This window comes from Sorex araneus, chromosome 7, assembly GCF_027595985.1.
Source record: "Sorex araneus isolate mSorAra2 chromosome 7, mSorAra2.pri, whole genome shotgun sequence".
NCBI lineage: Eukaryota > Metazoa > Chordata > Mammalia > Eulipotyphla > Soricidae > Sorex > Sorex araneus.
The window spans coordinates 3,891,371-3,919,217 of record NC_073308.1 but is presented as its reverse complement, the minus strand read 5'-3'; the positions used below and the strand labels follow the sequence as shown (position 1 = coordinate 3,919,217).

The 27,847-nt window shown below is 45.4% G+C and overlaps 1 pseudogene; it reads right to left on the bottom strand.

The window, feature by feature from the left end:
- Window positions 1-444: 444 nt before the first annotated feature.
- Window positions 445-24,082, bottom strand: LOC129406539 (RAD52 motif-containing protein 1-like; annotated as a pseudogene).
- Window positions 24,083-27,847: the final 3,765 nt, after the last annotated feature.

The following is a 27,847-nucleotide window of genomic DNA, read 5'->3' as shown; positions in this document are numbered from 1 at the left end:
GTCCCCACGCCCTTCATCCCCGGGAAGGGACAGGCTCGCGAGAGAAATACCTTTCCCCTCCTAGGCGGGCATGGGGTCAAGGCTTAGTTCTCTGGCTGGAGACAGTCTGCAAGGAGCAGCCCATGTTGAAGTTGGTGAAGCTGGGTCTGGATTCATGCTCGTGCAGCTGTGGAGGAGCCGCACGCGCGTGCGGCCCCCGGGGTCACATCTCGGCAGCGGTGGGAAAACTCTCCAAATTTCAAATAAGAGTTTAGAACCAAGGGCCAGGACTTCAGGAAAACTTCAGAAATTCCCTCAAATAAAGTTTTAGAGTTCATTTTTTTTCTGGGGATGGTAGAATTGACTGCATATGCTAAAAATTTCCAAGGTCGGCTCATTATTTTGAATTATAGCCATATTCTGTATGTTATCCTTGTGTTTTTCTCTTCACATACTTGAATTAAATCATGTAGTTCTGGCATCAGTCAGCTCCTCAAAAGGCCTATATTCCACAGGTATTTTACCACTTTCTGAAATAAAGTTAACAAGGATAAATTCAAAATTACTGTCTAAATTGGGTAGGACATTTGCCTCGCACGAGGCCAACCCGGGTTCGACCCCCAGCATCCCATATGGTCCCCTGAACACCGCCAGGGGTAATTCCTGAGTGCAGAGCCAGGAGTAACCCCTGTGCATCGCCAGGTGTGACCCAAAAAGCAAAAAAGAAAAATTACTGTCTAAAATGTTATTTCTATAAAGGCAGTATACAACGATACTGGTGTGTACTCCCGTTATACATCCAATAATTTTATTTTTAAGGCATAAAATAAGAGCATTTTCCTTTTCAATGCAGAAATTAAGTTTGGTTCTTTTTGTTTCTCTGTTTTGAAGTCAGACTCGATGGTGCTCAGGGATTATACCCACTTCGTACTTGGGAGTCACTCCTAGTAATGCCATGCTGAGCTGGAACTGAAACTATGCTTCCTGCATGCCAAGAATGTGCCCAGTCTGCTGAGCTATCTGTCCAACCCACTGCTTCTTTTGTTTCTTTATATTTTGGGTGTGGGGATCATATCTTCTGGTACTCAGGGGCTATTGCTGGCTCTGTGCTCCCTGGTGGTGCTAGAGGGGACCATATGCCATGGCAGGGATGTGCAAGGCAGGTGCCTTGGCTCCAGTATCATCTTCTTAAGCCCCCATTGGTTCTTAAATGTTCCTATAGTTGACAGAAATTCTACCAACTGACCAAAGAAGTCACTTTTCCTAGAAGAATTACCCAGACTGGAAGGCTGAAGTCAACTCCGGGTCTACTCGTGTAAGTAAATAAGGTCTCTGACAGCTTAAAATTTCTGTCTCTAAGACTGCAGGGCTATAGAGCAAGGAGAGCAATTCTGTTTGTGGATTCTCTACTGATTCTTCAGTTTCCTTCTGGCACAGCCGGCAATATTCATAGCACTATTAAATTTCATAAGAGGAAAAAATTTTAAAATCTTAAATAGTATGACCATTATTTGTTTTTATTTGGGATCACACTCAGCAGTGTTTAGTGTCTTCTCCCGAGCTGGGTACTTGGGGGTGCTCCTGGATACCCATGTGTTGCCAGGAATCCAACCTTGGCCTTCCACATGCACAGCATGTGCACTACGTCTCTCAGCTGTTTCCTGGCCCCAGCAGAATCACAGTGAAGATTCACAATACATAGTTGTTTGTTGTATAAAATCACAACCACTCAATATGTCAGTGCTGAAAACCAACCCTGAACTGATGCCAGTTGAGTTTCCTGTTCAGTAGGAAAACAGTAGCAATAATTAGAATATTTTGTCTGTTACTAAATTCTAGGTAAGTTTTTTAAATATTATTTATTAATTTTTATTATTTGATGTCTTTATTTTCTTGTTTTTAATGAATCACTGTGAGGTACAACAGTTACAGACGAACAAACTTTCATGCTTACATTTCAGTCATAGAATGACTGAGTACCCATTCCTCCACCAGTGCCCATCCTCCACTGCCAATGTTCCCAGTATCTCTCCATGACACCCCTCCTCCCACTCTGTGGTAGGTACATTCCCTTTTACTCTCTTCCTTTGGGTGTTGTGGTTAGCAATATAGGCATTAAGTGGCCATCATGTTTGGTCTGTAGTCTCCAGCACACATCTCCCATCCCAAATGGGCCCTCCAAGCATTCTTGACTTGGTGTTCCCTTCTCTATCTGAGCTGTCCCACATGCACCAGCATGTGAGGCTAGCATCCAAGCTGTGAGCAATCCTCCTGGTCTCATTCTCTACTATCCTTGGGTGCTAGTCTCCCACTGTTACTTTATATTCCACAAATGTAAGCGTTAAGTATTTACTTTTACAATATTGCCCATAAGGTCAGCTAAATTAAAAGTATATTTTTTCAGAAAACTGTAGCTTAGAAATACCTTCGCATATCTGTTTAGAAGACCTACAGTTACATTTAAAAACTGAGACAGAGGGGCCAGAGTAATATTACAGTGGATAGTACATTTGCCCTGCATGAAGCCAACCCAGGATGAGTCCCGGAATCCCATGTGGTTCCCCAAGTCCTGCTAGCAGTGGTCCCTGAACACAGAGCCAGGAGTCAGCCCTAAGCATCAGCAGGTGTGGCCCAAAACCCAGAAAAGTAAGGAGCACTGGAGTACTGTCATCCCGTTGTTCATCGATTTGCTTGAGCAGGCACCAGTAACATCTCCATTGTGAGATTTGTTGTTACTGTTTTTGGCATATCGAATATGCCACGGGTAGCTTGCCAGGCTCTGCTGTGCGGGCAGGATACTCTCAGTAGCTCACTGGGCTCTCCGAGAGGGACAGTGGAATCGAACCTGGGTCGGCCTCATGCAAGGGAAACACCCTACCCGCTGTGCTATTGCTCCAGTCCAAAGGCAGAAAAATGAACAGAGCTAGTACTTAAACAGGAGTCTGAAGTTTATAACCACTATACTATTCTGTTTTATTGACTAGCAATTGAGAAAGAAGAATTGGATCAAACACTCTACAATCTAAACTATTCTATATTTATACATTGGGGGTAATATTTACTGTAATTATTTTTCACAGGTTCCACAAAGAACAAATTTGAGACTTCTGAAAAGCATCTAGTGAATAAAAGAATAGGAAGTACTACTATTTCCATTATTTTCAATATAGGGCTGGAGCAATAGCAAAGCAGGTAGGGCATTTGCCTTGCACACGGCCAACCCGTGTTCGATTATTCCTTCCCTCTCAGAGAGCCTGGCAAGCTACCGAGAGTATCTGAACCACACGGCAGAGCCTGGCAAGCTAACCATGGCACATTCAATATGCCAAAAACAGTAACAACAAATCTCAAAATGGAGATGTTACTGGTGCGTGCTCCAGCAAATCGATGAACAATGGAATGACAGTGCCACAGTGCATTTTCAATAAAATTGACTTCTCAAATTCAATTTATTTGCTCTTCAAATAAGAAAACTGCAGTACTTCAAGGACAACTGAGAAAAGTCTTACCTAAAACCACAATGAGCAGTTTCTGAAATGCATCTGACACAGCCTTTTGAATAGCAAACTTCTGAGTCATAATTATGATCCTAAATCCAACCCAAACAAATAGATTTACAATGCCAATCTGTATTAACTGACTTAAATGAAGTCTAAAAAGAGAACTGGAGATGAAGCAATACTATAGCAGGTATGGACTCTGCCTTGTATGCAGTGGATCCATGTTCGATCCCCGAAATCACATTTGGTTTCCCCTGCACTGCCAAAAGTAATTTCTGAGTGCAGAGCCAGGACTGCCAAAAGTAATTTCTGAGTTTGGAGCCAGGAGTAACCCCTGAGCATTGCTGGGTGTGACCCAAAACGTTTTTAAAAATTAAAAATAAATAAATCACTGTATCACTGTATCACTCTCATCCCTTTGCTCATTGATTTGCTCCAGCGGGCACCAGTAATGTCTCCATTTTGAGACTTGTTACAGTTTTTGGCATATTGAATACACCACTGGTAGCTTGCCAGGCTCTGCTGTGCAGGAAATAAATAAATAAATGAATAAATGAATAAATAAGTAAATAGATAGATAGATAAAGAAAGAAAGAAAGAAAGAAAGAAAGAAAGAAAGAAAGAAAGAAAGAAAGAAAGAAAGAAAGAAAGAAAGAAAGAAAAAGAGAACTACATCATGATCTTAGTGAGTAAGGGAAGGCACCACACAATGTTAGGGTCGAGCAGATCTCTGCCAGGGGGAGGGGGGAGGCGTGAAGGAACAAAACCGAAACTGCTCCTTCTGCAACAGCAAGGGGATTTATTCAGGCCAGCACGCTGGGGCTCTCCCTCCGCTTTCACTCCTACGCAGAGGAGGGTTAGAGAGAGAGAAAGAGAGCCCCGTATACAGAGTTCAGACTCTTTTTATACACCTTAGTAAATAAGATTACTTTGATCATTATTCTCATTTTTCCCATTTTTCCAAGGTAACTTTGATCAACATCTTCATTTTTTGGGATCAAGGGGGGTCATCAGTGACATTCTGCTTTGCTAGAGAAAATTTCGCCATATGTCCGTGCCTTTCCTGGACATTACCAGGCGTCTGGGCAGTTTCATTTCCTGAAACAGGTCCTTGTTTTGTGTAGCTTAGGTCATACTGCAAGGTATTATTTTACAGAGAGTGATCAAGTAAGTTAGCAAGTTACAGAAGGCAATTTAGCAAGTTACAGAAAGCAATCAAGCAAGTTAGCAAAACATTAACCCTATCCTTTGCTGCTACATGGCCCATACCGCTCAACAAGGCTATGTCTCAAAGGCTCTGTGGTAGGTATATTCTGTCAGGGCTATTACCATACATTTTTGCTGTCTGATGTATTCTGTACATTCCTGAATAAGTGAACTAGATGGGAGAAATCAGTCAAGATCATGGCACAGAGCTCACACTGATTATGTATTTCAAATAGGCAAAGTGAAGCTAGACACCTACAGATTACACTACTATAAACTAGGAAGTTGACATACCTCGCATCACTAATATTCCAAGAGCAGTACACCACAGTTGATGGGGTTTGAAGTAGGAGGCAACCAATCTCAGAGGGAAATACATTTTTACAGAGGGAAATACATTTTACATTTTACACAAGGCTCAACCTTTAACAACATATCAATAATCTCTTATTGTAGGGCTTAATGGTCCCTGAGGGAAATACAGCAATCTTCACATACTTTCCTCTAAGGAAACTTTTTTGGAGCATATTCAACAGTTGATTCAGAGCAAACAATACAAAATAAATTCTTTCTTTCTGCTTTGGGGCTGGAGTTCGAGATCGGGATGGAAACACCCAAAATATGGTGGTAGGAAGGTGTAATGGTGGTGGGATTGGTGTTTGAATATTAAATGTAATCCAATAATGTGAATTACTCTATAAAATTAAACAAACAAAAAAAACCCACAGGAGATTGAGAAAGGGTTGGTAGTGGCATAGATGAGCTGGTCTCTCCCTAAGATTCACCAACAGAGGCTGTTCCAGTTCTTTCACTAACAGCCCTGCCTTTGACTGAATACCCTAAGCCTACGTGCCACAGATTCTGGGGGAAAAAACATTTATATTAGTTTATTTCATTATCTAGATGAAGAATTTGCTGGGATAACAGAAGATTACACATGATCTATACTTGAAAGATACTTTGGAACAAAGAAGATTATTACTCCAAATAGGAGAAACACTGTTCCCATCTCCATACCCCTAAGCTTCTTGGTAGGAAGACAGCTCTAAAATTGTGAAGTTCAAGGTTCTGTCAGAGTGACAGAACAGCAGGTAGGGCACTTGCCAACCCAGGCTTGATCTCCAGCATCCCACAGAGTCCTCTGAGCACCTCCAGGAGTGATTTCGAGTGCTGAGCAAGGAGTATCATCAGGTGTCCCTAGCACTTCCCCTCCCCAAAAAAAAAAACAATGGTTCTGTGGTTACTACCTAAGATTTGAACAAGTATTGTTAAAAACATCTGCCCAAGGCTTTAGCAACTTAGCAAGGAAAGGGCTGTTTCTGATGTCTGAAAATATGATGAGAGAGAGAGAGAGAGAGAGAGAGAGAGAGAATGAATTCTTTCCCACACCCCCATTCCAGTCCCCACAGAGACCTTCCAGTTTATCCAAAATTTCCTTGGCTATGCCAACTCCAGGGCTCTTGCAATCAAAGGGTGACAATACCACCTCTAAAGCACAGAAGATCTTCACGCTTTGCTTCTGAAGTGGTGCCACAATATCTTCATTTTCCCTTTCTTCGAGGTCAGAAAGATCCTGAAGCTGGATTTTAGATTGAAGGTCCTTCTGGACATCTCAATGTAGACTTTAAAATGTTTAATTAGAAATAAAAATGAAACTCCAGCAATCCAGGCTAACACTTGAAGTAACCTGTGACTTCAACATTAAGCAAAACTTTTCATGAACTACACCAACCATGCACATGCAGAGCACACAACTGTTGTAGAATATGGACAACACCGTCAATTCACTGAGATCTTTACTGATTCTGGGGTGTGACCGAGGCTCAGACACTTTCACTTAGACAACTCTCATCTGCCAGGTCTGTCGGTCCACAGGGCCTGCTGGGGTCACAACCCACAGTGCTGTGGAGTCGTGCAGTACTCAGGACAAAAGCCAGGGCCTTGAACACGGTGGGCACAGGCTCTGCACTTGAACTCTCTCCACTTCCTACCCTGACAATCCTTTCAGACCATCCATTGAAACCAAAATAGTAGCTTGCCAGTTCCTGGCATTGGGAGCTGTTTAGGGCAAGGGCACGATGTTGAACTGCTTTATGTCTGCTGAGACGAATCTAAAGACATAAGAGACATACTCGAGGATTGGAACGAATTGCCACAGAGATCTAATTCAGCCGACCCAAGACTTCTCAATACAAGTTTCATAAGATAGCTGTGAAGAGCAAATTGTACAAACTTTGGTGGTTGCTCTTGTTTCAGACCCATACTCAGCAACAATCAGTTACTCGGAGCTCTGTGCTCTGGGATCATTCCAGGTGGTGGTTGGGGCAATCATATGTGCTCCTGAGTATAGGTATGTATAGGGCATAGAGCAGGGACTGAAGCAGGCGTTGAGCCTGCAGAGGAGCAGCAGAGTCTATGGTCACCACGGAGGGGTGTTCTCATGTCCGATGGAGGAGCAGGCAAGGAGGAAAGGATGGGGAGTGAGAATGACCAGCAAGATGAGGGGTGAGAAGCCAGTTCAGGGAGCCAATCAGAGAAGGCTTAGAATTATCAAATGAAAGTTTTGTAAAAGAATAATCCTCATTCATATATTCAGAGGCATGGGAAGTGGTGGGGGGCGTGCACGGGAAAACAGCAGAGAGGGGGACCCCTAGGTTCTTATCCCCATCCCCTCCACACCCAACTCTATTCCACCAAAAGCGAAACGAACCACAGAAGAATGGAAATGGGTCAGACAAAAGAATGGGACCAAAATGAGGCCCAAGCGAGACGGAATTCGGGAGCTGGAGACTGTGGGGCGGGGTGCACTCAAAGGGAAGAAAGTTTACAGTGGGAAACTGGGGGTGGGCATCGGGAACGGCTGGCTTAAGACAGAGGGATGACGCTGGCCGGGAGTCCCTCCAGCCAAAAGGACTGCCAAGCGCACAGGTGGACCCCATCAAAGCCCAGAGGAGGCTGGGAACTGGCTCTGACCCTGTCAGCGAGTCTCTTCCTGCAACCAGCCCTGGCCTTTCTGCAGCAGCAGCCCTGGGGGACAGGCTGCCTGCTACCCGGATTCTGGGGGACACTCTGCAAGGCAGCGGGAGGCTGGTGGGTGGGGGCGGCTAGCTGCCAGTGTAAGGTGCCCCCGCCCAGCACTGCTTCCCACGGGGCCCGGCCCCCGCCGAGTGCGGACCCACCTTCAGCGGAGAGGACTAGAAGAGCGGCTGCCGGCCGCAGGCCCCTTGGGCTGAGTGAGCGGCGCGCGCAGAATAAAACTTGACCATGGCGTAGGAACCCTGCGGGGCGGCCGCAGCGTTGGCGAAGACGCGCACCGCATACAGGAGGCCAAAGCGGGAGAAGGCTGCGGACAGAGAACGATGCGGGGCCGCCGCGGTCACCCACCGCACAGTCCGCGGCCGAGGCCCACCCTCCCCGCACACGCCCCGGCCCCGCGCGGGGAGCCACTTCCCCAGCACGCTGCACTCTGCAAGCCCGGGCTGCAGCAGCGTCGCAGGGGCACGGGCCCCGGGGTGCAGCAGGAGAAAGTGTCGCGGCGAGCTGACAGCCAGGGTTCCCTTGGCACAGGACAGGGTGCGGGGCCACGGTGGGAAGTCAGGGCTCGGGGCGCCTTTCCCGGAACACCCCGTCCTGCCCTCCGGACCTGGCTCACATGCAAGGCTTTGACCTTGGGGTCAGGGCTCAGCTCCCACACCAACAGGGTTTTGTCACTCTCGCTGGGAACCGTGAAAGGTACCACCTCAGCCCTCCTCAGCTTCACTGCATCTGCGCAACCCAGTCCAAAGGTAAGAATAGCGTTCGGTGCACCCCCAGTCTAGAAAGTGAGTGGGAGAACAGGATTTTTAGTGTGCTGGGGATTGGAATCCTAACAGCATTCCCCCACTAAGATGGGGCAGATTCTGGGCCTTCCCAACATCTTTCATATTTTCTCGAGCCAGACTGAACAGGGCAGGCCATTTATGGATTTGATTCCATTTTTCTTCTGCAGAACAGGAGACCCAGAACTCTGCATTTCCAGAGACCAACTCCGGTCCTGCTTTAAAGTAGTTTATAAGGTTAACCCGTGGTTCCCAGATGAAGGAACTCTAGAAACCAAGACTTGGAAAAAAGTTAAGAATAATGCCTATAAGGCATCTAAGGAAGGGACTAAGATCCCCGTGGAATTCTGGATTACATGGGAGATTGTTAATTCTATTCTCCTGTTTTTGAAAAGTACAATTGATGTGGAGGAGAATATTATAAATAACACGACCTCAGTTCCTTCCACACCTAAGTCTCAAAAGGGTTTTCATAGTAAAAATATTTCTGAGGCTGGTGAATATAGCTCTACTTCCAGTGCATCAGATGAAAGTGATGCGAGTTATGAGTCTGCCACCACTTACTCAGATTCTGAGTCCGAGAGGGACTCCAGACCGCTTGGGACATGCTCCCAATCGCCCAGTCCAGGCAGAGCAGAAGCAGCATCCATCTTATCGCAGGTTAAGGATGGATTCTCTCAGTCGTTTCAAAAAGGCCTGTGTCTCATATGGGCCTACATCTTCGTACTGTAGGGAGTATCTTACAGGCTGCAGCAAAAAAGGCCTACTGGGTATCTCAAGATTTTCATGTGGTTGCTAAGACTTGCTAAAGCTCTTCTCAGTACTTGGAGTGGAGAATGTGTCTCAGTGATGAGGCCAAGGCAAAGCTTCAAGGCCTAGGCCATGCTGGACAAAACTTTTCAGGAATTAAGTTGATTTATGAGATGTTAATTGGTGAAAGGAAATGGCGTGACCCAGAAAGGCAAGTCACCTTGCTGTGTGCTGTTTTTCTTCATGTCCATGATGCAGCCCTGCATGCGTGGGAGAAGGTTGATGTAGATGCAGAAATTTTTTTTTTTTTTGCTTTTTGGGTCCCATCCAGCAATGCTCAGGGGTCATTCCTGGCTCTGCACTCAGGAATTACCCCTGGCCGTGCTCAGGGGACCATATGGGATGCTGGGAATCGAACCCGGGTCAGCCGCATGCAAGGCAAACGCCCTGCCCTCTGTGCTATCACTCCAGCCCCAGATGCAGAATTTAAGGGAGGTTTTACAAAGATTTTCCAGAGAGCCTCAGAACCTTATGCAGATTTCATAGGAAGGTTGATGAAAGCCATTGAAATGTAGGTTAAGGACAAGGAAACTCAGGAGCTGTTGACTAAACTATAGGCCTTTGAAAATGCTAATGAGAACCGCCAGGCCTTTCTGTGCCCTATTAAGGAGAAGGAAGACATAATGGGGTACTTGAAAGCATGCTGGAATGTTGGTTCTGTTAAACATATGGTGCAGGTCTATGCCTTACAGAGACAAGCTCAGAAAAGATGTTTTAATTGTGGAAAACCAGGCCACTTTTGTAAAGATTGTTCTACTGTGAGAGCACATCCTGGGCCCTGTCCCCGGTGTAAGAGGGGAAATCATTGGGCCAGAGATTGTCGCTTTAATTTTGATGCAGTGGGTGACCCCAACTCGGGACACCTGCAAGGGGGCCAGAGTCAGGCCCCACAAAATCTGGGGATGTTCTCAGTTTCAGCCCCTCTTCCCAGTGTGGAGCTTCAGAGCTCCAATCAGTATAATCGCTGAAGCCAGTGATGGCAGGAAGGCCTTGGATATTTCCTGCCCAGATACAGTTACTACAACTCCTTTTCAATAAGCCCACAACCTCTGCATCTTCAGTGGACATATGGAATGTTAAATCAAATACAAAAAGGAGGTATTTTCTCAACTGAATGTAGCAGGAAAACTCCTCATTCGAGGAAAAGGCTATGCTTTTGTTTCAACAGATGATAACCCCACTGAGAAACTTTGGATCCCATTATGTCTCATAAGAAGTAGAATTCAACCATGTGATTTGGATCTCAGACCTCCAGAGACTCACAACCCTTCAAATTCCAGCTCCAAGCTGGAAATCACAAGGAAAGAAGATGAGCCAGCGTCAGAGAACCTGAAGAAAAGGCCTCTGAACTCCTTTAAAATAACATGAGATCACATTAAGAGCATCTCTTATACCCCTCTTTTACAGGTTGTGGATTGGACAATGCCACACCAAGTATCCTGAATTACCAGTATTTTACTTTTACTCTTTCCTTGGAATTCACAGTTTCCTGAAGGAGAAAGGAATGGCTTTTAACAGGAACACCTTTTCATTTCTCTCTAGGATATCCTTTTGTATTGGAGCTTCCCTCTGACTCTTTCTATTCACAGGCATGGAGACCAAACCTCAACTGTCAAAGTCTCTGATAACTTTAAAAAAGTGTTTTTTCTCAGACATAAGCTAGGTTGCACCTCTAGGACTACCGAGGAACCTGACCAAAGAATGGCTGCATTCCCCTGCTGAAGTTCTCCTGCCAGGAGTTGTGATGCTCCTGTTCCAGTGTTCCCCAACTGATTCCTGAAATTTATCAGACTCCTAATAGCTGCTCCCTTGAGACTCATTGCTGCAACCACTACTGATGCTGTTACAGGAACAACTCTTCAATTTTGATCCAGACACTTCATTTCTTCAAAATGGGACTACATGACTTATCATTGGTGACTCTTATCACCCCTGGACAGTGCAGGACAATTGGACGCTTTACTACAAGCACTGCTCTGAGCCCAGGGTTGGACTGAAATCTTAGTACAACTAATAAGACTGTATTGTGATTTGGAATTATGTTGTGATTTGGAATTGTTCCTTATTCAAATTTTTGTGTTTCTGTAAAAGAAAAAGGGGGGTATGTAGGATAACATAGCCTCAGGTAGTTTAGGTTTTTTGGGTTACTCTCATCACAGTGATCCCATCCCTCTGAGTTTATTTATAACTTCTTTCTTTGTGTTCTGTTGACTTGTAAATATTGTTTTTCTCTTCTTGAGTCCTTTGTATAATTTATTCAGAGCCATGTCCTTTTGTATGGACACAGGAAGACTTAGCAAATGCTATGCTTTTGTAACCTGGGAGTCATTTGACTCTACATGATATTTTCCTCCTGGGCATCTGTTCTCTGACCTAAGCCTCAGCTGCCCTTACTTCCTAGCACCCCCCAAAAGCAGGGTCCCTACGAGGGACGGGACGGACCCAGGGCAATCGGTGAGTTGTGTGCTACCCTGGCATCGAGATGGGCCTGGCCAAAGTGCCTAATGCTTAACTATAAGTGAAGAGCTTGGTCATGGACAAATGCTGTCATGATCCAAACAGTGATAACTAGATTTGGACCCTGCTAGGGTTAGGAGTGATTAATCTGGCCTGAGTGCTGTAGTCTGAGTCTGTGGCAAAATGTTGCCAGGAGAGCTGCCTTGCAAGCCTCAATGTGTCTCTTGCTATGTCCATACAAAAATAACTAGTATTAAGACTGAATAAGTTCTTGGAGGAAGGAAAGGAGAAAAACACCTTAAGAGGTATTTTGCCTGCTGACAGTGGGGAAGGGCTTTGGAATGCCCTTAGGTAGTATTGGCTTTGAACCTGAGAGCCCTCAGGAAGGGCTTTCCTATGTTGACTTTGCTGCCTGGATGTGTGTAGCCTAGGGGCAAGGGGGAGAGAGAAAAAGAGGAGATGAGAGGCTGCAGTAGATCCAGAGAGAGGACAGAGCTAGGAGTGCGGGAGATGAGAAAGATGGAAGATTGAATAAACGGTAACGAATCAGCAACCAGCTTGGTCCTCCTTCTTCCTTCGCCTGTTTTTGGCCAACAGCCTTCCCGATCCAGCCCAAACACAGCGGTTCCAGAGGACCGAATGCAGGCAGTGAGACAGAGCCGCCCTGAGAGCCCACGAGTGCACACGCACTTCGGCTTGCTTAGATTTTTACACTTGAAAAAAGGATAATATAATCAGGGGTCAGAGCAGTAGTACAGCAGGGAGAGTATTTATTTGCCTTGCATGCAGCTGATCAGGTTCAATCCCTAACATCCCATATGGTCCCCTGAGGACCACCAGGAGTAATTCCTGAGTGCAGAGCTAGGAGAAACCCCTGAGCATTGCCTGGTTTGGCCCCTCCCAAAAAACATAAAGGATAATATAACCAATGTTCTTCTTTTCTAAGACAAAAACTGATTGCATTAGTTAAGTGTGACTTCTCTACAATGCTAATAATTGTTTTATAAAGAAGAATTTTAAAAATAATTTATTCCCTTCAGTCTTAAAGTTGCTTTACAAATGGAAAATCTTTAATCATAGTCTTAATTTTATTCTTGTTTTTTTCTGTTCTGGAAACCTACACGTCTGGAAACTACCACATCATCATTTCTCATTTTATATCTGCTGTAGTTAAAACTCAAAAGTAGGAACATGAGTGATTCAAGGCACACCCCAGTTTTATCAGTACTGATGGCTGCTACATGTAGGACATGCCTCCATCTGTCCCTTTTCTGCAAATTGCCCTGTATTGTCTGAAGAGGAGGGCAGGTTAAGGGTTAAATTTGCCTTTGTAACTTCTTGGCTGCTTTGAAAGAGGTTTTCCAGACTGCTGGGCAGGAAACTGTCACCAAATGGGCCAACAAACTGCCCTAGGAACTGTAAGCAAACATTTGCATTTGCAGGGAAACAGTTAAAAGTCAACAAATGTTGAGATAAGCAAATTAAGTGACATATGTGTGATCCCCTTTGATCCATAGATGTGATTTCCTTTGATCTAATAGGTGTAATTTCCTTTGGTCCAATATGTGTGATTTTCCCTTTTCTCCCCAAAAAGGGTTTAAAAACAGCTCTCTTTTTGAGTTCCGAGGCCTTCGACTTTGCTGCTTTTCAGGCACAGTTGAAGGTCCCAATATAGCTATATTGGCTTGAATAAACCCCGTGCCTTTGCAGAAAGAGTTGTCTTGGTTTTGTTCTTTTGTTCTTTTGTTCCACCGCGCCTCCCCTGGGCAGAGATCTGCTAACCCCTAAAAGTCCTTAAGCAGGTTTCATTCCATATTGGCACCTCCTAAGAAAATGAAATCAACAGTGGTAGGGTGCTTGCCTTGCATGTGAGTGGCCTGGTTCGTTCCCCAGCATCCCATATGGTCTCCTGAGCACTGCCAGGAGTGATTCCTGAGTGCATAGTCAAGAATAACCCCTGAACATCACCGGGTGTGGTGCAAAAGCAAAAAATTAGATCCTGTGTAAGATACATAGGACAGAGGGTAAAGTGCTTGCCTCGCATGTGGCCAACCCAACTCTGATCCTTGGAATAGTATGTAAAATATAAAGGAACATGTTGGGAGCCCCCCACCCTCGTCTTTTTAGAAAGGATCATCCCTAATCGTTAATGTTCCTGTTTTTGGTTGATGACTGGGAGTGTATCCCCAGCACTCCAAGGGGTCACTCCTGAGCAAGACATTCAGGAATAGCCCCAGACACTTGGGTGTGGTCCCAAATAGCCCTGCCCTAAACAAAACAGAGATATAGATTCCATCCAGCACTTTTTTCCTTTTTTTTCTTCTTTTTTTGTGTCACACCTGGAGATGCACAGGAATTACTCCTGGCTCATGCACTCAGGAATTACTCCTGGCTCATGCACTCAGGAATTAGTCCTGGCGACGCTCAGTGGACCATATGGGATGCTGGGAATCAAACCTGGGTCGGCTGCGTACAAGGCAAACACAACATTTGCTGTACTATTGCTGTAGCCCTATCCAGGACTTTGTAAAGATGATCTGAATTCTAGTTCATTCTTCCATAGCAGGCTGAAATCTTTGGCATTCTGACACACTTCCTCCACCCACCACTATTTTCCATGCCTCAATCAATACGAGATCATAAAGCTGTACCCGAGATTTCTCTCTCCATAGAAAACGATTGGCTTTAGTTATGTTACCTGGAGTCTGATACTGTTTCAAACCAGTAATTACAGAGTTCACTGACTCTCCCAATACCCTGTGAAACTGTTCACACAGGTCTCCACTTCACAATGAACATTCGAGGACAATAATTTTATCTTCCTTTTACTACCCTGAGCGATCCGATTGCCCTTGACACTCAAATTCGATCAGGAAAATGTGAACGCTTTCTTCGTACAAGGAATACTTTAATGAACCCCCAAATATAGACATTTCATTGGGGTCCCCTTGGTTTTATGAATGACAGTCAGGAGCTAGGGGCCCAGACTTGCATGAGAATGAGAAGGCAGCCCTTGGAAACCCATTAGTCCTGGGGCTCTGGCTCCATTTGGCTTGTGATGGGGAAGGGAAGAAAGTGACAGAGAATGAAAGCAAAGGACAGAAGAAATGGAGAATCCCCAAGTGAGGAGCGAGAGTAGTTCTGGGAAAACTCCACAGCAGGCCGGCTTCCCCCGCCTCATTCCAGGGGACACTCTGTCACCCAGGAAGAGAGTGGTCGGCCCTCACAGCACAGCTTCCACATCAGCCTGTAGAGACAAAACACTGGTTCTGGCTTCATCCATCCTGACCCAGTGCTCTGTGAGCCCCCGTGGCCACTCCTTGGGTCTCCTTTGTGGTGGATCTCTGCTCCGGCCTCCTGTGGCCCTTCTGATGGTTCCTGTCAATTGCCCTCATCTGTGGCCTTTGCTCTACCCCATTCGGGGGCTTCCACATTTTAAACAGTTTTCTCCCATGACAGGAATGGGCCCTGTTTGCTTGGGCTGAGAGTTGCTAAAGAAAAATGTTGCCCCCACCCTTGCCCCACAGACTCTCTCTCTTGAAAGAGTCAGTCATAAGTACCCCTGAGGTACCTGAGTTTGCCCAACACCGCACAGTCACCTGGAGAGGACAGGTGCTTCTACAATTAATTTATCTGTTCACCGTGAAGGGCAGTGAAGTTCAGTAACCATGGGAACACCCGCCATGGCTGAGCTGACTGCTTGAGGGTGTCTACCTCTCTGGGGAATGGGACATTTCTTTTTCCACTGAAAATGTTGCGTGGCTAGCTGCGACCAGACACGATTGTTTGGTGCAAATGCTCCCGTGTCTCCAATTTTGGAACCAGGAGCTGATCCATCGGACTTTGCATCCCAGGTACTTAGGCTGGACCAAAGCCACCCTCATGGCTGCTTAAGACTTTAAGACTTAAGACTTTAGTGGTGGAACTTGAGGGGCCCATCAGGAGTGGAGAAAGCTGGAGTGCAGGGGGAGCTGTGGAGCCAGGTTACCAGCAAAGCAGAGGCAACCTGACTCGGGTTTTCGGTCCCACCTGGCTGGCTCTGCACTCAGGAATTACTTCTGCCAGCCTCAGGGGACCTTAAAGGATGCTGGGGATCAAACCCAGGTCAGCTGCATGCTAAGGAAGCTCCTTACACACGGTGGCTCTGAATCCTCCTGCAAACACTTTGCAGCTTTGCAGATTTATTTCCACTTGCTTCCCAAGGTTCCCCTGAGCCCCTTGGCTGGGCTCTGCAAGACTGCTCGTTTTTGGGGTCAGAGAGATAGTACAATAGGTAAGGCATTTGCCTTGCATGTGGCCGACCCAGGTTTGATCCCGAGCATCCCATACAGTCCCCAGAGCACTGCCAGGAGTAATTCCTGAGTACAGAGCCAGTAGTAACCCTTGAGCACTGCTGGGTGTGATGTAAAAAACAAAATAAATGAATAAATTAAATACAATTTGTAAAAAAAGACTCCTCGTGCTCTCCCTCTTCTAGCTTAAGTGGGTCTCTTACTGCAACCAACCCAGGGTTGCTCCACACTGTTTCCAAGAAAGAACCAGAAAATCCCAGGCCCTGTGAGTCGAAGCTCGCTAGGCACTGACAGTTCCTGCCCACTGCTCCTTCCTCTGTTGCCACATCTTCAGTATGCTGCCCATCTCCCCGAGTCTTAGTTCATCTTCCCTCCTCACCACTTCCTCATCCCTCCTGCTCAGTCAGGCACTGGGGAGCCTCAGCACTAAGCCTCCTGGGCTTCCACCCTCAGACCCACAGGGGCTTCCTCGCTAGTGACGGGGACAGCATGTCAATCTGGGCGGCCACTGGGGCCCATTCACAGCACAGCCTTTGAACAAATCTGCCAGAGCCACTGGCACAACTCCCCAAGGAAAACGAATGGGGGCAGGGAGGGAGTGGCTCTAGGACCTTTCCCAACAGGGCCTGTGCTGGGCTTCCCCCATCCCAGTGCCTCCAGTTAGTTTCTGGACTGGCTACCAGCTGCACTCTCTCTCCAGTGCCATCTTCTTTTTGGTAAAGAAGCAAAAACCAGTGGCTCTCAGGTTTTAGACTTGGCCAGGGTAGGGCTCAGCAGTGGAGCATAGGGCTGGCATGTGCAAGGCGGGTGTTCCATGGCCAACTCGTGTGCTCTCCCATGCACAGTCAGGAGTTCTGGCGGACTCAAACACCTCCAGGCCTAAGTCTCATCAGGCTCAAGTACCACACCTCTGGGTGCCAGAGCACCAGGCCTGCAGAGCCAGGGTGAGCAGCGATGCACGGGGACTTCAGGCACCATCAGCCCCAGTCCCACGTGGATGGCCCCCATGACAAAACACAAAAGCTGGGCTGGGGAGAGAGTCGAAAGGGCTGGAGTGCATGCTTGGCATGTTGGATGCGGGGACCCAATCAATCCCCAGTCCCTGACCACACACCTGGCTGTGTCAACAGAACAACAACCGAACAACAACCAATGTCCACCTCTGAAGCTTTCTTCATAATAATCTAACCCTGGAAATAATCCAGAGATATTAATAATAATAATAATCTAGAGTATTCCTAGGGGATACTACTGCACAGAGGGAAAACTGACAAGCGCAGCCTCCTGCTGTATTTACAGGTGGATCCCGGTCATTTCACTCAGCCGAAGATGTTAGGCATAAACAGTACACTCTGTGTGCTGCCATCCGGGGAAAAGGGATCAGTCAGAGTGTGTTTTCTGTGTGGGGGAGGGAACCTTCGAGAGCAGCGTTCTTCGACGTTGTCACATTGGTGGGCCGACAGCTGTCCTGCACATAGTCCAAAGCCCGCAGTTACAACCAAGGCAGGGGGCCAGTGGTTTTCAACCCTTTTCTGTGGAACCAGCGAAAAGGGGAGTGATCTTTTGCAGACCAACAAGGCAGGAACAAAAGGCATCATTTATAACGTCACTTTGTGGATTCATTTTAAAGTCTAACATTGCAAAGTGAAAATCGTGCCTCTGGTTTGCCACATGGAAAGTGGCCATCACTTGTCACAAAGTGGCAGAAACCTTCTGGCAGGACAGGCTGGCACCAACCCACAGACCCCGGGTTGGGAAACCACTGTTGTCGTGGGCTACGAATGTTCCAGAATTGGATACATAAAGTAGCTACAGAGTATATGCCATATGTAAATATTACTGAGGTGTACACAAAAATAAGGGAACTGTAAATACAGAGAAATCTTAAGGGGGCGAGGAAGAGGCAGGAAAAACAGACTTCAGTGACTGGGCAGGGGTAAGCGGACGCAGGGCCTTTTTACAACAGACATAGAAGGGAGCTCAAGCGGCTCATGGATCTAAAAATAAGAGCTAACTCCGTAACTATGAAGCGGTGGGCCAGAGGGCTGCCCAGCAGACTGAATGCATGAGTTGTACAGGGGAGGCCCAATTTGATCCCCAGCATGGCAGGTTCCCCTCAGTATCGCCAGTGTGACCCCCAAATAGAGAGCCAAGAGTCGTCTCCCTATTCAACTAGTCCAAAGCAAATAATCACGTTCCCAAGAAAAAGCACAGAAATAAATTTTCATGACCTTACACCTGGCAATTAGGATCTTAATTACAAACACCCAAACCCGAAGTGACAAAAGGAAATAGACGCTGGACTACATCAAAACTCAAAACTTTTCATGGAGCTCTGGGACAGGGGTAAGCCATTTGCCTTGCATATGAACAGCCTGGGTTCGATCCCAATCACCATATATGGTCTCCGGTGTTCAGCCAGAAGTGACCCCTGAGCACAGAGCCAGGAGTAAGCCCTAAGTGCCACCGGGTATGGTCCCAAAACTGAAATAAACTGAAAACATTTATGTGGCAAATGATAAAGACCAAGTTTAGGGGCCGTGGTGCATACCAGGCCTGGATTTGATGCCGGGCACCATCTGACTCTAAGCATCACTAGGTATAGCTCTGGAGACCCTTGAGGATCACTGTCACACTGGTGGTCTCTGGCACAAAAGGACCACATTCTTACGCTCTGGCACGGAATCGCATGCCTTGGCTAGATGAGCAGTTAAGAATTTCACTTCACCTCTATCACACCCTTGAAAACTTTGGATTTAACTGGAATGTACAGGGGCATTGCAGCCACGTGACACCTCAAACTATACAACACTCATTAGCCAGGAGTAGCACACCAGACTGGGTGGGATGTAAAGTAGAAGGCATCCAGTCTTGATTAGGAAAGTACCAACATAGAAGCATACCCTATAACAACATCTTAGCAATGTCTTGTACAATTGCTTAATAGCTACAGGGTAAGGGGCTGAAATGATAGCACAGCAGATAGGGAATTTGCTTTGTACGCGACCAACCCAGGTTCAAGTCCCAGCATCCCATATGGTCCCCTGAGCACCGCCAGGAGAAATTCCTGAGTGTAGAGCCAGAAGTAACCCCTGTCCATCACCGAGTGTGAACCAAAAGGCAAAAACAAAAAACAAAAACCAAAAAAACACCCAAAACTAAAAATAACTAAAAAAATAGCTTCAGGGTGAGATACACAATCTTCACTAATTTTCTTCTGAGGAATTTTTTTTCATTATTCTTTTAGCAAATTATAAGAAGCAATATAAAATAAATTACTGAGTACCTGCTTTGTCGATAGGCTTAAGGGATCATTGGAAGAACTGGAGATAATTGTGGTGGGAAGGTGCAGTGATGGTGGAATTGAATGTCTGTAACAAATCATCATGAACAATTTTGTAAGCCACAGTGTCTATATAAGGTAAGGGAAAATAAAATTTTAAAAAATAGTTAAGTTAAAAACAAAAAGAAAAAACACACCAAACCAGGTCGAGCTGTCCCTTTTCACCAGGAGGCTGGCAGCAACGAAAGAGGCAGACAATCAAAATTGGTGGTGAAGAGGTGGAAAAACATACTGTACCTTTTAGTTTTTAACAATGTGGTAGTATTCAAGAGACTAAACAGAGAGACCAGAGGGAGAGTTTAACAGTCTACGGCACACGGTACATGCTTGGGAGATGAGATTCCACCTCTGGCAGCAGAGGGTACCCCCTAGTCTCCAACTCCAAGCAGCTCCAGGAGCCACCCCTGAGCACTGAGCTGGGAGTAGGCCCTGAGCACCTCTGTGTTTGCCCCCTAACTAAAACAAACAAATGAAAAAGGTTAAACCTGGAATTAAACTGGATTCTCATTCTGTAGACTGTCTTTGTATTCTGGTCACGGTTTCTTTGAGGTACAGAAACTTAGTAGCTTAAGATAGTCCCATTTGTTCATCTCTGTTTCCACTTGTTTGGTCAATGGCATTTCATTCTTGAACATACCTTTGGCTTCAATGTCGTAGAGGGTTTTGCTGACCTTTTCCTCAATGTACCTCATGGATTCGGGTCTGATGTTGAGTTCTTTAATCCATTTTGATGTGACTTTTGTGCATGGTGTTAAGTAGAGGTCTGAACCCATTGTTTGGCATGTGGTTGTCCAGTTTTGCCAGCACCATTTGTTAAGGAGACTTTCCTTTCTTCACTTTTCATTTCTTGCTCTTATCAAAGACTATATGCTCATATATTTGAGGGTTTGTGTAAGGATGTTCAATCCTATTCCACTGGTCTGTGGGTCTACTTTTGTCCCAATACCATGCTGTTTTAATTATTACTGCTTTGAAGTACAGTTTGAAGTTTGGGAAGGTGATGCCCTCTCCCATCTTCTTTTTCTGGAGAATTGCTTTAACTATTTGTGGTGCTTGTTGTTTCATATGAATTTCAGGAGTGTTTGATCCATGTCTTTGAAGAATGTCATGGGTACCCATATAAGGATCGCACTGAATCTGTATAATACTTTGGGGAGTACTGCCATTTTGACATTGTTAATTTTCCCAATCCATGAAAAGGAGATGTGTTTCCATTTCCTTGTGTTCTCTTTTATTTTTGAAGTAGTGTTTTGTAGTTTTCTTTGTACAGTTCCTTTACCTCCTTAGTTAAGCTGATTCCAAGGTACTTGATTTTCTGAGGCCTGATTGTGAATGGGGTTGCCGTTTTCTTTTCTTTTTTTTTTCTTTTTTGGGTCACACCTGGCAATGCACAGGGGTTACTCCTGGCTCTGCACTCAGGAATTACTCCTGGCGGTGCTCAGGGGACCATATGGTGTAAAAAACTAAATTTCCCCGAGGGGGCGCGCGCACCTGCGGGCTCTCTGGGCGGCTCTGTCTCACCGCCCACGTTCGGTACCCCGGAACCACTGTGTGTGCCATCGGTCAAGGGGCAGGCGATGGAAGGAAGAAGGCGAAACTGGTTGCTCGATCGGTTTATTTCATTCTCTCTCTCTGCTTCTCTCCCGGCTCTCGGTCTCTCTCTCGATCTGTGGATCTGGCCCCCAACCCACTCTTACAGCCTAGTTAAATCTCCACAGCATAAGGGGGTTGGGGCATACACATAGGTGTGGTCAGCAATAGGGTAAGGTTCCTTTCCCTCAGGGGATGCTTCGCCTAGGACTTAATTCTCTTTCAGCAGGAGGGTCCACCAAGGGCAGAGTCCCATGAATGTGTTTCTCTTCTCCTCAGCCAGCAAACATATAAGAATTCATAATATTAATTATTTTGTATGGACACAATAAGAGATGCATTAAAGCTTATAGAATTGCTCTCCTGGGGCCATCTCAATCTCAGACTACAGTGCTCAGGCCAGAACAGTCTTTCCTATCCCTAGCAGGGTCCTAGTCTCATCATTACTTTTGGATCATGACAGCATTTGTCTATGATCAAGCTCTTAACTTATAGTTAAGAATTAGGCACTTTGGCCAGGCCCATCTCGATGCCAGGGTAGCACATAACTCACCGCTTGCCCTGGATCCTTCCTGTCCCTCGTCGGGACCCTACTTTTGGGGTGCTAGGAACTGAGGGCAACTGAGGCTTAAGTGGAGAAAGCAGATGCCCGGGAGGGAATAATATTCGAGGCCAATTAAGTCCCAAGTTACAAAAACATAATATTGTCTTCTTGTGTCTATACAAAAAAGACATAGCTTTAAAGTAAATTATTCAAAAGGCATAAAGAGGGGAGAAAGGCAATGTTATAATATTCAGTGTCCTAGGAAGTTCTGACCTTACAAATTAGCAGAGTCAGATTAGGGGAAGAGCTGGTTACAGATAAACAAAGGAATGGGAGTGACTCGGGAGCACTTTGATGGGTGTGACTGATAAACCTAAGCTCCTAGTTGCAAGGAGAGCAGGACAAACCAATGATATCCAACAATATGGGATGCTGGGAATCGAACCCGGGTCAGCCCCATGCAAGGCAACTACCCGCTGTGCTATCGCTCCAGCCCCAGGGTTGCCTTTTTCATATCACTTTTTTCTCCTCTCGTTATTTGTGTATAGGAATGCCATGAAATTCTAGCATTGTCTTTCTAGCAGGTTTGAGTCATGGTGGGACTGGTGTCTAAATATCGGATGTAACCAAAGTAGAGAGAGAGTATGGGGGAAATTGTTTACCACCAAGCAGGGGAGGGGTTGGAATGGGGTTTGGGGGGAATACTGGGGATTTTGATGGTGGAAAATGTGCATTAGTGAACGGATGGGTGTTTGATGATTATATGACCGAAGGTCAAACATGAAAGCTTTGTAACTATCTCACGGTGAATCAATTAAAAGCAGGGAAGTAATAATAAAACAATATGGTAACCTAACATTCTGGGGCTGGAGCGATAGCACAGTGGTTGGGCTTTTGCCTTTCACGAGGCCAACTCGTGTTCGATTCCTCCGCCCCTCTCCGAGAGTCCGGCAAGCTACTTAGAGTATGGAGCCAGCAGGGCAGAGCCTGGCAAGCTACCCGTGCGTATTGGATATGCCAAAAACAGTAACAATAAGTCTCTCAATGAGAGACGTTACTGGTGCCCACTTGAACAAATCGATGAGCAACGGGATGACAGTGAACATTCTGAATTTTAAAAAAAGTTGTGTGGCCATGAAAAAAGAGAGCAAGCAAGAGAGGGAGAGTCAGGAATAAGACTGTGGTCTTCCTGCTCATGTTCTTTCATGGCATGGCCTGAGAGCCCGGAAACCCCTGAGCCAGGTCACTGTGAGATAGAGTTACAAAGCTTTCCTGATTGTGATCCAGCTTCAGCCGTACAATGCTAGAACACCCATCCCTCCACCAGTGTCATCATGTTTCATCCTTTACCCACTTTCAGCACACATCTCCCATCCAGAGTGATCCCTTCCAACTATCATTGTTATCGTGATCCCTTCTCTATCCCAGCTGCCCTCTCTCCCAGCCCTTGAGGCAGGCTTCCAACCACGGACCATTCATCCTGGCCCTTGTTGCTAACTGTCCTTGGGTGTTAATCTCATACTATGTTTTTACTTTTTTTTTTACATCCCATAAATGAGTGCAATCATTCTATGTCTGTCCTTCTTCTGACTTATTTCACTCAGCATGAGCCTCTCCATGAAAGGAAGAAAGAGAGAAAGGAAGAAAGAGAGAAAGGAAGAAAGACAGAAAGAAAGAATGAAAGAAAGAAAGAAACAAAGAAAGAAAGAAAGAAAGAAGAAAGAAGGAAAGAAAAAGAGAAAGAAAGAAAGAGAGAAAGGAAGGAAGGAAGGAAGAATGAAAGAAAGAAAGAAAGAAAGAAGGGAAGAAATGAAAGAAAGAAGGAAAGAAAGAAAGTGAAAGAAAGAGAGAAAGGAAGAAAGAATAATAGAAAGAAAGAAAGAAAACAAAAGAAAGAAAGAAAGAAAGAAAAAAGGAGAGAGAGAAAGAGAGAAAGGAAGAAAGAAGGAAAGAAAGAAAGAAAGAAATCTGTTTTCATTTCACTTGCCTCTGGCTGTTCTGTTCACTCAGCATGAGCCTCTTCATGAAAGAAAGAAAGAGAGAGAGAGAGAAAGAAATAAAGAAAGAAGGAAAGGAAGAAAGAAAGAAAGAAAGAAAGAAAGAAAGAAAGAAAGAAAGAAAGAAAGAAAGAAAGAAAGAAAGAAAGAAAGAAAGAAAGAAAGAAAGAAAAAGAGAAAGAAAGAAAGAGAGAAAGAAAGAAAGAAAGAAAGAAAGAAAGAAAGAAAGAAAGAAAGAAAGAAAGAAAGAAAGAAAGAAAGAAAGAAAGAAAGAAAGAAAGAAAGAAAGAAAGAAAGAAAGAAAGAAAGAAAGAAAGAAAGAGAAAGAAAGAAAGATCTATTCTCACTTCACTTGCCTCTGGCTGTTCTGCTCACCCTGGTCTTCCTTCTCTCACTGATGTAGTTCTCAGTCTTCCACTGGTCTGTATCCCATTCTGCCTCGGGAACCTTTACTTCCTGCTGCTCACTGAGACGCTTCATCAGGAGGCCGGTTCCGGAGAGGAGCTTGGCACACGCCAGCCTCACCTGGGGCTCAGAGCGGTCCATTTCAGAGTCCGGATCCCGTGAGCAATGAGCTTCCTCACGTCACTGTTGGGGATCAGGACCACAGCTGCTGGATGAGTTGCATGTCCAGTTGGTCTCCGGGGTGTGGTTTCTGTGAGGCAGAGACGATGTCGGTGGCCACGTTGTGATATTCCCACTGCGTCTCGCTGGACTGCTTGACAGCCGGCACGAGGTTGCCCGGCATCCCGGCGTCCTTCTCATGGGCGGTGCCTTTGCTACCGACGGTTTTCTCTGGCAGCGCGATGCCTCTGGTGTTCGCCCCATTTGCAGCACGCGTGCTTTCTGCGGTCTTCTTTCCTGCAGGTGAGTGTGAAGGTTGAAAGGACTGGAGCCAAGGTTCGTCCTGACCTCTCCAAGACAGAGACTCCTCTCTTGGCGGGGACTTGATGAGGTTCTCACCGCAGCGAAAGGAGGCCGCTTGGCGACTCGCACCGGCCTCTCGGGTGCTGATTCCTTCGTCTCTGTACTCACTCTGGCTCTGGGCATTCTGGGCAAAGCCGAGAGTAAGATTTATGAAAACGGTAATTTTTTCCAGTGTGTGACACGGGGCTGGGAAACTTCATGTTCCGAACTCGAGCGTCTGCGTCTTCCAAACCAAGGAGCGTGTTTTTCGAGTCTTTGGGTTTGTTTTTCGCCTCGGCTGGGATTTTCGGAGAAGTGGCGGCAGACGGGCTGGCTGCCCATGGAGAACTGCTCCAGGTGGTGGACACCACCGCCCCGTGCTCCTGGATGGAGGAGGACTCCGCATTGAAGGAGTTTTCCACCCATTTCCTGGGTGTTCCGCCAAGGGAAGCTCTTTTGGTTCTCTTGGGGCCGCCTCCTGAGCCTTCTCTCTCAGGCAATGTTCCCTAAGTCTAGCTGCTCATTCATGAGAACGGACAGGCTGTTTCTCTATGCTGAGGCCTCCTCCGGTTCAATGGTCAGCTCGGTGCTGGTATTCTTCTTTCGAGTCTGTAAAACCTTCATGAACTCCCTTTTCGTGGTACTTATGGACTCTTCCTCCTCTATCAAAAAAAGAGCTTGCTTTTGATCAAGAAAGGTAACTGGGGATAATTTTGGGAGCACAGACATAAATTCCAGACAAGCAAATTAGTAATCAGGAAACAAGAGCGATATTGGGGGAGGGGGGCACAGGGAAGCCCTAAGTTTACACGTATGATTGGCAAGAACAGAAGGAGAAACAAAGTGATCATCGCTATTTATTCAGAATAAATAGGGCATGAAGCTTAGTGCATGTATTTAGGATTATCCCACTGGGGGGCAGAGTGACAGAAGAGCAGATAAAGTATTTATCTTGTACGCAGCCAACCTGAGTATGATCCCCAGCACCCATACTGTCCCTCAAGCCTTACCAAGACTGACTCCTGAACACAAAGTCAGAAGTAAACTTTAACCACCTCTGAGTATGCCCCTCAAACAATAATAATACAATTATTCCACTGGTCCCCAAGGACCAAGTACCCAGTATTCATGACAAATATTTGCTGGTCAGTTAGACTCTTTACAGATCAACTGACTTCTGTTTTATTTTTTGGCCATTCCCAGCCATGCTTAGGGGTTGTTCCTGGTTCTGCTCTCAGAATTCTTGAATTCAACATGATCTGTTTCCAACTGTATACTGTGAATCTGAAAGTATTTCAGATCATTAAAAACTAACTAACTTTGGGTCTGTGATTCAGCCACAGCACACAGAATTGAAGAACAGATGACTTAAATAACATGCATCTTAGAGATAAATGACCTTCCTTTATGATTAAGGAAGAGTTTTAGATAGATAAAATTGAAGATTAAAACTGAACAAGTTCCAAATTCTGTTTTAAAGTCTACATTTTTTGTTAAAAAATACATTTTTTGTTAAAAAACAAATACCTTTTTTAATATCTACCTGCTCTCAATGCTTATTGGTTTATATAGTTAAACATTGAACTAATTTAATAATTTATTCTTTATGCTGATAGTTTTACTCTTTTAGTAACACAATTTAACACTAAAGTCCATGTTAGAATCTATCTTATAACTTATAAGCTAACTGAAGAAATATTAATACCATCAATCACTATTAACATTTGAAAACTTTACATAATGTATCACAGGGAGAGCAATGAGATTAGTTCCTGGTATTTCAAACAAATCACACGTATTTGGATCTTCTTCAGGTTTATCAGAGAAACTATTTAATAAAGTTTACAGATATAATAATGGATTTTTTAGATAATTCAACACTGAGTTAGAGTAGCATAGGAATAAGCTCAAGAACTTTGAACGGTTTAATGGACTACAAAAATAATCATTTTTTAGTTAGTTTTCTTATGGCTCACAATTATCACGTGTCTAACAAAAGTTTAATGAAACTATCCTGCTCTTGATCATAACAAGGTGTACTAATCAAATATGTAAAAAGATATATGATAAAGTTTATACTTGGTGCTCAGAATTCATTGAAAAGATAAACTACACTTGAAAAATAATTGAGGTTTTTTTTTTGGGGGGCTACCTAGCAATGCCTAGGGGTTACTTCTGGTTTTGCACTCTGAAATCACTCATGATAGTGTTTGGGGGGCCATTTGAGATGCTGGGGATTGAATCCGGGTTGGTTACATGCAAAGCAATCACCTTACCCGCTTTACTATCTCCAGCCCAAGAGAAAACATCTTTATAATGGCTAAATTTTTACTTTAATTAAATTTTACATGTGCCTATTACTTATACTTGTTTGCATAATTGTTGATAGCATACTTTTTAAGTAATCTAGAACCACCTTATGAAAGTAGATAAATGCCGGGCTAGAGAGAGAGTACAGAAGGTAGAGCATTCACCTTGCATGTGTCCAACCCAGATTTGATCCCTGGAATCCCACGTGTTCCCTGAACACCAGCAGAAGTAATTCCTGAGTGCAGAGGAGTAAGCCCTGAGCATTAATGCGTGTTGCTCCCAAAAGCAAATTAAAAATTAATCAACAAATCTTTTTTTGGTAATTATGGCCACCAGGCTGGAGCGATAAGAACAGCAGGTAGGGCGTTTGCCTTGCACCTGGCTGACCCGGGTTCGATTCCTCCATTCCTCTCGGAGAGCCTGACAAGCTACTAAGAGTATCCCACCCACATGGCAGAGCCTGGCAAGCTCCCTGTGGCGTATTTGATATGCCTAAAACAATAACAACAAGTCTCACAATGGAGACATTACTGGTGCCCGCTCGAGCAAATCGATGAACAAAGGACGACAGTGCTACAGTGCTGCTCTCAGAAATTATTCTGAGTGGTGCCTGGGGGACCACATGGGAATCTGGGAATGAAACTCGGGTTGACTGCATGAAAGAAAGCACCCCTGGGGCTGAACACTAGGTAGGTTGTTTGCCTTGCATGTGGCCAATCTGGGTTCGATTCCCAGCATCCCATATGGTTCCCTGAACACAGCCAGAGCCAGGAGTAACCCATGTGCATTGCCAAAGTGTGACCCAAAAAAGCATAAAAAGAAAAATGCAAGCACCTTCTCCATTATACCATCTCTCTAGCCCCTCAACTATGACTTGTTATACTCCCATACCTTTATCCTGTCCTGCCCACATGAGGAGAGAGGGCTCTTTCTCTTTACCTCTTTCGTGTGCTAATATTCTTTTTTTTTTTTGCTTTTTTGGGTCACACCTGGCGATGCACAGGGGTTACTCCTGGCTCTGCACTCAGGAATTACCCCTGGCCGTGCTCAGGGGACCATATGGGATGCTGGGATTTGAACCCGGGTCGGCCGCGT